We start from the raw sequence: 9,753 nt of genomic DNA, 5'->3' as shown, positions 1-9,753 counted from the left end.
GGGAAATATCTCCCCCTGCCCGCTGAACACCAAGTACCAAAGTTTGCAGAGCTGACCATTTGTGAGGTGCTAAGCTCCACCAGGGACGCAGGTGGCGCTATGGGTTAAACCACAGAGCCTAGGACTTGCCGATCAGGACTTGCCGTTTGAATCCCTGTGACAGGGTGAGCTCCCATTGCTTGGTCCCTGCTCCTGCCAACCTAGCAGTTTGAAAGCACATCAAAGTGCAAGTAGATAAATAGGTACCGCTCTGGCGGGAAGGTAAACGGCGTTTCCGTGCGCTGCTCTGGTTCGCTAGAAGCGGCTTAGTCATGCTGGCCACATGACCCGGAAGCTGTACGCCGGCTCCCTCAGCCAATAAAGCGAGATGAGTGCCACAACCCCAGAATCAGCCACGACTGGAGCTAATGGTCAGGGATCTCTTTACCTTGACCTGTCAAGCTGGCTTGATTTCTTTCTTTGTAATTTATGATTTATTGGTGCACCAACTTAGTTGTATCTGCTCTTCTTTTTATTTTATTGATAACTGACTTTTAAAATGTTAACGACTTTTAAAAACTAGACTATATTTCCTGCATATACTTGCTCTTCCACCTCCAACATGTTCTCAACAGTTACAACCCTATGCCCATTTACTTGAATTCTGTTAGATTTTCTTCAGTGTAGAATGTAGAATTGCACTATATGAAGTCAATTTACTTGGCTCCTATTCTATAGTACCGGACAGGTCAAGATCTACTCTTGTACAGCGGCCCGTGCACAATTCAAAAACGTCTCAGACTGCCCATCATCTGCACAAATACAATCATTCCATTTTGACAGAACTGTAAATGAAGTTGAAATTATAGGGTTTTTTTGATACCAATGTGAATGAATAAAAATGCAAAAAAATTAATGAAAGGTAGTGGTTTATTAACTGAGCAAAGGGCAATGATGTGCAACATCTTGATTTGTGTTTAAAGTTATGTTCTCTTAGTAGGCAGTATGGGTAAAATGTTCCTGTTTCTGGCTTCCGCTGTACATAGTATAGATTTACCTTCAGGGATTCAAAACCTTAATAAATCTCAACACAAAAGATAAGGGAATGGGAAATCTCATCTCAGTGGTTCTCTTGGTTCTCTCTCTCTCTCTCTCTCTCTCTCTCTCTCTCTCTCTCTCTCTCTCTGGAACAGCATAGGGCCTTCTTGTTTGTTTAACAAGCTGGTGGCCTCATTTTCCCACCTATGCGTGTTGACAAAATATCTCACAGGCAATCATGCTGCAATAAGAAAAACAGTTGGAAGGAAAGGTTTGAGCTGGTACTCATAACCCCAAAGAGCTGCTGAGACTGTTGTCTTTAATCTTTAGCTAAGTGTTCAGAAATCTCAATAAGGCAGGACCCATGCAAGTCTAGAAAAGAGTGATAAACACTTTAAATTCAATGAAAAGGAAGACACAACCACACACTAAATCTATACACCAGTGGTAGCCAACATGATGGGCTCCAGATGTCATCTCCAGATGTTGTGGGACCACAAGTCCTGTCATCCCCAGACAGGATAACTAATGGACAGGGATAATAGGACTTGTAGTTCAACAACATCTGGTGAGCATGACGTTGGCTGTGATATATTGATATAGATATATACAGGCACACCCTTAATTAATTGTACCATGTATAATTCCATATTGAAAGTGGAACATAGCATACAACAGTTTCCACCACCACCATCCATATATATATGGATACATATATATATAGTTATGAGTTTGTGGGTGCCAGACTCCTCTAAATTCCTGGGTCCAATAAGTGTTAGAATTTAATCAAGACTTGTATGTGTTAAATTGTGTGCTAGAGCCCTCTAATCCCCAGATCCAGAAATCTCCTGTTGCCCCATGGGCAACTGCTAGCATCAGTATTTAGCAGGAAATGTATATTTTGCTGTCCAATTTTAACAGATAGTAAGTATGCGTTGAATAAATCTACTTTGGAAAATTTTGTAACCTCAGAAATGTGTCCTGATTTTTTTCCCCATCAGGGTTTACCGCCATGCAATATTTTTCCTTTCTGTTTTGTAGCTAGGTTTTATCCATCCATTGTAGGATAGCCGGGGTGGGGAGAAGCTGAAGTAAAACTAATGGGAGGAAATCTCCATGATTTGTAACAGTCCAGTGGGAATACAATCTGCACTCCTTGAATGGCTTTAATCCAATTTAATTTATCTGTCAAAGAGCATGATGGATTTGTCTGTAGAGTTGTAAAGTATAGGATGGAGACCACTTTAGTTTTTAATAGGTAGCGCCACCTGGTTAGATACACTCAGCAAATCAAGTCGTCTCTTACTTATAGGCACGTCATGAAGTTTGTCTGTATTGCTGCAAACTTCATTCGATATGCCTTTTCACGTTAGGGAAATTTGTTATTCAATGTCTACAGCAGGCTCTGCTGAGAATGTCCTACCGTGAATTAGCCATCCAATCTGCTACATACAAATCTATTTTTTAAAAAAATAATATTTATTAATAGTTTTCAGAATTATAAGAAGAAAGAAAAACATTAAAAAACAACACTATAATAGACAAAAGGGGAAAAAAGAAAAAACACAAAAACCAATACAAGAATACAACAAAAAGATAAAAAGAAAAAAGAAAACAATACAAATCCCAGATTACATATCTAAAACTTCCATTTGCTTGTTTCATTGACTTCCTCACACCTCCCTTTTTGTATTCTAGTTTAATTAGTTATTTCAGCAAATTCTTTCCATCTTTCTCAATTTTTGTTAATTTTTGTTAATTTATCCTAACCCTGCTACATACAAATCTAATCCTTCATACCATCATTAGGAAGATGGCCTGAGTTCTCTTGTCCTATTGCTCTAGGACAAATATTGCTGATGGAAAACCTTTCCTTCAATTTCTTAACTTATCTTTTGCACAACCACCCATGCACAAGTTTTCTGGCTTATAGGTTAGAGTGGCTTATTAGGTTTAAATTAAAATATATTCTTACCCCTAATTTTAAATGCAAAGTCTATATCTTTAATTCATACTGACTAATTGATAATAGCTTTCAACTGCCAAGGCAATAAAAAGGTTTAAAATCGTGGGGGGGGTTAAAACATAAGTTTGACACTTTAAAAAAGAATATGTCTCATTTTGTACAATTTCATTTTCATTTTTTATATTTTAAACCAGATGTTTAACTGATCTTAACCTGGTTGTTTGAATGAATGTGAAACAAAGGCCTGTGACAAAAATCAGATATTGACAAAGAGCTTATAAAATAAATTGTGGAGACTAAAATGATGGATGCCAGAGATTCTTAAGTAGCAGGGGTGGGGAAACTCAAGCCAAGAGCCAAATGCAGCCCTCTAGTTCCCCCTTTCTGATCCTTGGGCTTCTCCCCAGCCCACACCACTTACCAGGCCTACTTTTTATGCTCCTTTACTGTTTTTGCCTGTCTGGAATGTGTCCTTGAACTTGACAATGGCTCTTGGTTGCCTGGATGGGGCTCAGAGAGTGGCATGTGAAAGTGTGTTAAAACTAACCTGCTGTGCAAAGATTCGCCTTAGTTTTCTCGATTTTGACTCTGACCCCACACATCACTGGCATGAGGCCCCTGGATATTTGCCCACAAGGGAATGAGGCCCTGGTCAGAAAAATATTCCCCACCATTGCTTTACAATAATGGCTTTCAAACGGGTGGAGAACCTATGGTTCTCCAGATGTTACTGGACTCCAGCACCCATTTTCCTTGGCCATTGGCCCGTCTGGTTGTGGTGTGGCTGATGGGAGTTGGAGTTGAACCATAACTAGGAGGCCATAGGTTCCTCATCCCTAGTATGAGGAGTTCCTTTAAAGGAAGGCACTGCCCCTTCCAGGTATGTCTCAATTACAGACTATGAGACAGCCTAGCAATCTTCTCACTCCCACCAAATGCTACTTAATAGCCTTTAGCTCCTGGTTTTCGGTTTGCTCAGCAGTGTAGGGGAGTATTTGCCGCAAACCCCTAGAAGTTTTTTGCTTCCGCAGTGTGTTTTCCCACGAACGAAACAGCCCCAACTCCCTGTTTTTGCTTCTCATGATCTTGGGAAAAGAATGAGCATTGTTCGGCTAACGATCTGTTTTGATTTATGTTTAAATAAACTTTGGGAAACCAAACATTTGTTTTCTTGAATGGACTTATGAGATAATTTAGGAATCTTTACTTTGGGGAGTCTAGAAGACAGTCCCTTCCGATAGGTTTAGGAAGAATTTTAGCTAATCCTTCACAAGAGCTGTAAAAAAAAAAAAAAATAGTTTAAAATGATACAAAAGTTTAATTTATTGGTCTCTAATTGTAAACATCCTTTGCGGAGTTTCCCAAGGGGTCTGGTGACACCATCTGGCACAATCTATCTCCTTGGGTTCATGGCATAAGAAGAATAGACAATTTGATGATTATGTAAATGTTCAGTCCCAAATGCAGTTAAGATTTCTGGGTTAAGTTTGAATTTCTAGTGGGATGGCACCGTTAGTCTCTTGCAGCAAAAGCAGCAAAGAGTTTTGTGGGACCTTAAAGGCTAATGTGCTTATTATGGCATAAGGTTTATCAGATGCATGAAGTGTTATCCTGAGTCACAGGTAAATGTTCAGATGGTTTGGTAGTTTGGTACCTAACAAAGCTACTTGTCAGCGGCAGCGGGCTACATAATAGAGATGCAGAGATAGGGACCAGCCCCTGCAACAGACCCAAATGCCACCTCTGTCCACATATCTACTTTGGCAGAACTATTACAAGACCTATTTATGTCATCCACAGCATCAGGAATTCATTCACCTACTCGCCTTCCACTGCGAAATATGCCATCATCCACACCCAAGGTCCTCCTGCATTCCACAGAAGACGGACAGCCTAGCACCTGTGCAAAAGAACAAATAGACCCAGATATTGTAGGGAAAGGCTTAGGATTACACAAATAAAATGGTAGCCCTGTGTTAGCATTTATCTTTCTCTCTCTCTTTCCTATTGAGAAAGTTCTACTGCAAATGTCCTAAGGATACTCATGATAAATGATAGATGAACATCAAAGTTGCTTATAATACTGCGTACCTCATTAAAAAAGGAAATAAAGATATTACTGCTGATTTTGCATATCTGCATTAAATAGAACTGTTGTGAACATCACAGTCAAATCAACATAGCAAGGTGGTTAATGTTGAAAGAAAAAAAATAGCAACCCTTCAGTGTGTGTATGTTACATGTTTGGCATATCCATTTATAATACAATCCTAATCACACTTACTTGAAAGTAAGCCCCACTGTGGTTAAGGGGATTGATTTCCAAGTGAATGTGCTTATAATTGCAGCTTGGATAGTATAAATTGCATTGCTTCATGACATCAGTGATTGTCTAGTATGACGTATTTTCAGAATCATACAAATATTATCTGAGTTGTCTTGTGTTTGTATGCTTGAAAGCTGCAGCTACATATTATTTTAAGACATCAAGGCAACAAAGTTTCAAAGAATACGGCTTGCCAGTATAATTATGAGTGCAAATATAGTAGAGGTCTGAGCAATTGCGTAATTATAACAAGGTATTGCAGAATACTTTGACGTAACCCATATACATTGGTCTAAGGAGTAGAAACTCACAGTGGTTGCCTTTTTCAAAGTCGGCCATAGTGGTGCTTACAACCCCCCCCCCCTTCATTGTTTCCTCTGTGTCAAATTTTATATTGCAAGCCCCTCAGGGCAGGGACCTATACTACATAGAGCACCATGCACTGTGGTGGTACAGCAGTCATAATGAGTAGCCCATTCCTCAAGCAAGCCTTTTATAAGGCTCATGTGTGCCAGAGTCCTAGAAAGCCACAACCGGTCACATCCACTCACTTACTGAAACAGCTCACCTGAGCCACTGCACTTTTCATTTTATCTACTTCATTTCTGTCCCTTTTGCTTTGTTTCATTTAACAGCACAGTTCAAAGTTCTTAGGCAAGGCTGTGGGGTGCCTTAAGCGTGATGTGAATCAAGCCAAAGGTCACAATCTAATGCAGCCTTCCCCAAACTGGTGTCCTCTGGGTGCTCTGAACTACAACTCCCATCAGCCCCTGGGAGTTGTAGTCCAAAGCATCTGTATAGCACCAGGTGGGGAAGGCTGACCCAGCAATTGCCCTCTCCCTCCCAAGCAGCAGAGGGGCCTTGCGCAGACAGTTGGGTGAAGGAATTAACTGCCTTTGCCAGCACACTCTAATTAAACAGTTGTACAGACATCTGTGAAAAATTAATCCAGCACATCAGGTTTGTTATTGGAATTGAAGCACATCACAACCAATGCATAGATTTCCACTGATTACTGTCTTCTGGAAGATACAAGTTATGTCATTTTGTTTTCCCTAGAAATTTAAAACATGTGTCCTCTGCTTGTATTACACGTCCCACCTTAATAGCATGATATTCAAGTGAAAAAATGAAGGAACTAGAAGGATAATCAGAGCCAATAGGTTCAAAGGCCAACATCCTTCCCAAACATCATGGAAGAAAATATAATTAATGAGTCTGGTGACACTTTCACTTCTAGCAAAAATGATATTGGTGAAGGTTTGGGCAATCCTCTATTGCCCTATTATTCCAGGTAAAAGCAGAATGTAGCCTTTCTGATGCCAAGAGTGCCATCAAATTTATAGTTTTGACATGCACTGAAGCACGGCCAATGTTCTTTTGAGCAAGGACTAGAAGAAAACCTTATATGCTCAATCTGCCCTGTACATTTAAAGCACTCTTGTACCACTTTAACCCCCAAAGAACCCTAGAAATTGTAGTTTGATAAAGGCGCTGAGAGTTGTTCGATTCCCCTCACAGAACTACAATTCCCCTCACAGATTCCTATTCCCCTCACAGAACTACAATTCCCCTCACAGATTCCTATTCCCCTCACAGAACTACAATTCCCAGAGTGGTTTAACAATCCTCCCAGGAAATTCGGGCAATTGTAACTCTGAGAATAGGAGCCTTCTAACAACTCTCAGCACCTTTAATAAATCACCATTCCTAGGATTCTTTGGGTGAAGCCATTACTATTAAAGTGGTATAAGGGTGCTTTAAATGTATAGGGCAGATGCGGGCCACAGTTAGTAGCACTCACTTTTACAAACCAGATATCATACCAAAGTTAAGTCAGTTTTGACAATCACAGGCTAATCTAAAATGGAGTTTCTCTAATATCCAGTCTACTGATAGCTGTCAAGTTCCCATCTTAAAAAGCCCCTTCATTTACTATCAGAATGTAGAAAGAGCCACTCAGTTTTGGCGTTCCCACAATGACATGCAACATAAATGGCGTTGATCTGTTCCCCCTTTGTAATGCGCCCAGTTTTCCAACTATAACTGTCTGTTCCTCAGCCACACTTAAGTGCCCTAAATTACAGACACACAGAGAAAGGATTCAAAAATAAGATGTGCTTAGAGGATGTTCAATCCACTTCACAATGAAATCCCTGTGATTCTCAAAGATGTAAATTATATCTTCACTGAACATCCTATAATTTATGTAATACATACAGCTATTTCAAAATGTGGTGCCAAAGACATTTTGATGAATACAATTTTTAATCCTTCTAGAAATGTGACATCTACTTCTATTACACACACACGCACAAACACAACTTCCTTATTCTGCTAAGTGTCATCCAATAGCAAATGGTACCTGAGCGCTTCTATATCTATTTTGAAAGTCAAAGCCATCTTTGGATAATTAGTGAGGGCACAAGTATGGTCACAGAGACATAAATGAAGTATCAAATTCAGGTATAGACCACATAGATTTAAAGAAAAATAGTACCAGATTCCTCTCCCCGTAAAAAAGGAGACAAAATTGGCTGCAGAGGTTACAATGCATGAAAATTGCAATCCTATCGTATCCTATCCATGGTTACTCAGAAAAAAAATCCCCAAAGAATTGAATGGAACTTACACTCAGATAGGGATAGAGGAGACTTTTGATTCTGTTTGCATTGATAGGTAAATCTATCTAATTTGCACATTCTGAAACAATATGCAAACTTGTATAGCCGCCTTTCAAAAGCTGCACATCTCTGAATTTTGCAATGTAGTTTTCTGGCCATGTAACATGTCCTAAAAATAATATTCTAGAGTACAGTGGACATATTAGTAAAAATGCATGAACATTTCAGTTTTTGAATGCTGTAAACCCAGAAGTAAATGCTTCCATTTTTTAACACGTCTCAGAAGTCGAACATGCCACGCAGCTTCCGTTTTGAGTTTCCTGTATTGAGTTTTCCGTATTGAGTTTTCAGTTATCGAATGTTTTGGAACTCAAACGGTCTTCCAGAATGGATTATGTCTGAAAACCGAGGTACCACTGTATTAGTGGAAATAGGATACAAAAATGAATTTTATAAGGGGATTTTGCTTTGCAAAAATTTTCATATTAGGCAAAACAGTGGCAGGTAGGGGAATTCCTACTGACTGAAATAATACGCAAATTCTAAAGCAGCTATCCACCCAAAATTCCCACACTACATTTATCAAGTACATACATGCTCAATATTGTGTGGAGATCATGCCATGAGACCACAACTCCCCAATCCAAATTGCCTCCTTGCCCACAGCTGGGAAGGAAAATCCCAGCCATCTCATGCTTAAGTTTGACCTTTAGGATCACCACCTCTTTTTCTTGACGGAGACTTTGTATGGCAGCCAGAAATTCAACAGGTGTTGCTTTCCCTTTCATTGCATCTCCTTGCTGCACTTTAATCTTTGCCCTGCAATTGTTTGAAAGGCACAAAGCTTCTATCAGAAGAAAAGTGGGAGCGTTCAGTCTCAGGGACAGTCCTATGGAGGAATAATATGTGCAATTGTTTAAAAGTGCTTCAGCAAGAAACATTCATACTGAAAGATAAAAACCTAGAAGTAAGTCTGCGTTGAACAGAAAATTGTTTAGGTTGTCAGCACCAGAGAACATTGGGGTGATAAAGTCTGAACTGCTTCAAAAAAGCCATCACAATAAATATTGTATTTCAACACTGGCTTTTGTTTCCATGTAGTAAGCAGACTTCTGTTAGTTTAAAACCACAGCACTAGTAGACTGGGGCAAACAGGCACACATTTGACAGCAGAGTCGATCCAAAAGACTTCGCTTGGGTCAGTTTAGTCGTGACAGCTGACATGTAAACAGAAAACCAGAAGGATGAACCAAGCAACTTTCACCGCCAGGTTCAATTCTCTGAAACCTGGAGTGTTTAAAAAAAATAAATTGTGCTTTTGAACATGCACAGAGTGCTTTGCCCACACCCCTCGCTAAGTAAACACATCCCGCTGATCTAGAATCAGCACAGAGAGCTTCCAGGTCAGCACATGTTGAATGCCAAGCAAATTTGAGCTTGTGTGTGTATGGGGGGAGGGTGAGCAATAGGAAAACTTCATCTTTGGCTTCCCCTCAACCCACTGACCAAAAGGCACCAAACAGCCAAATGTCACGGCTCGCTCTCATTGGCCCTCCTACCTCGCGCTGCTCAGAGGGTCATGTTGCAGATCTGGGAATATTGAGAACAACAGGTGTAGGGGCCGTGCGCTGAATTAAATCAAGTTAACACTTTGCACTACCTCCCGCTTTTCATGTTTCTTAACTCAGCTGAACTATGCAATTAAGTATTTTTCCCTCCCCCTCTCCAATCCTATTAAGAGCTGGTCCCTTCCGTTCAGTTGAGGGTTGCGTGTTGTTTTTTACTTTATGAAATTGAGATTAATTGAATTTGTTATTCGG

This window comes from Podarcis bocagei (assembly GCF_964188305.1).
Source record: "Podarcis bocagei genome assembly, chromosome: 4".
Classification (NCBI taxonomy): Eukaryota; Metazoa; Chordata; class Lepidosauria; order Squamata; family Lacertidae; genus Podarcis; species Podarcis bocagei.
This window is presented reverse-complemented; position numbering follows the sequence as displayed.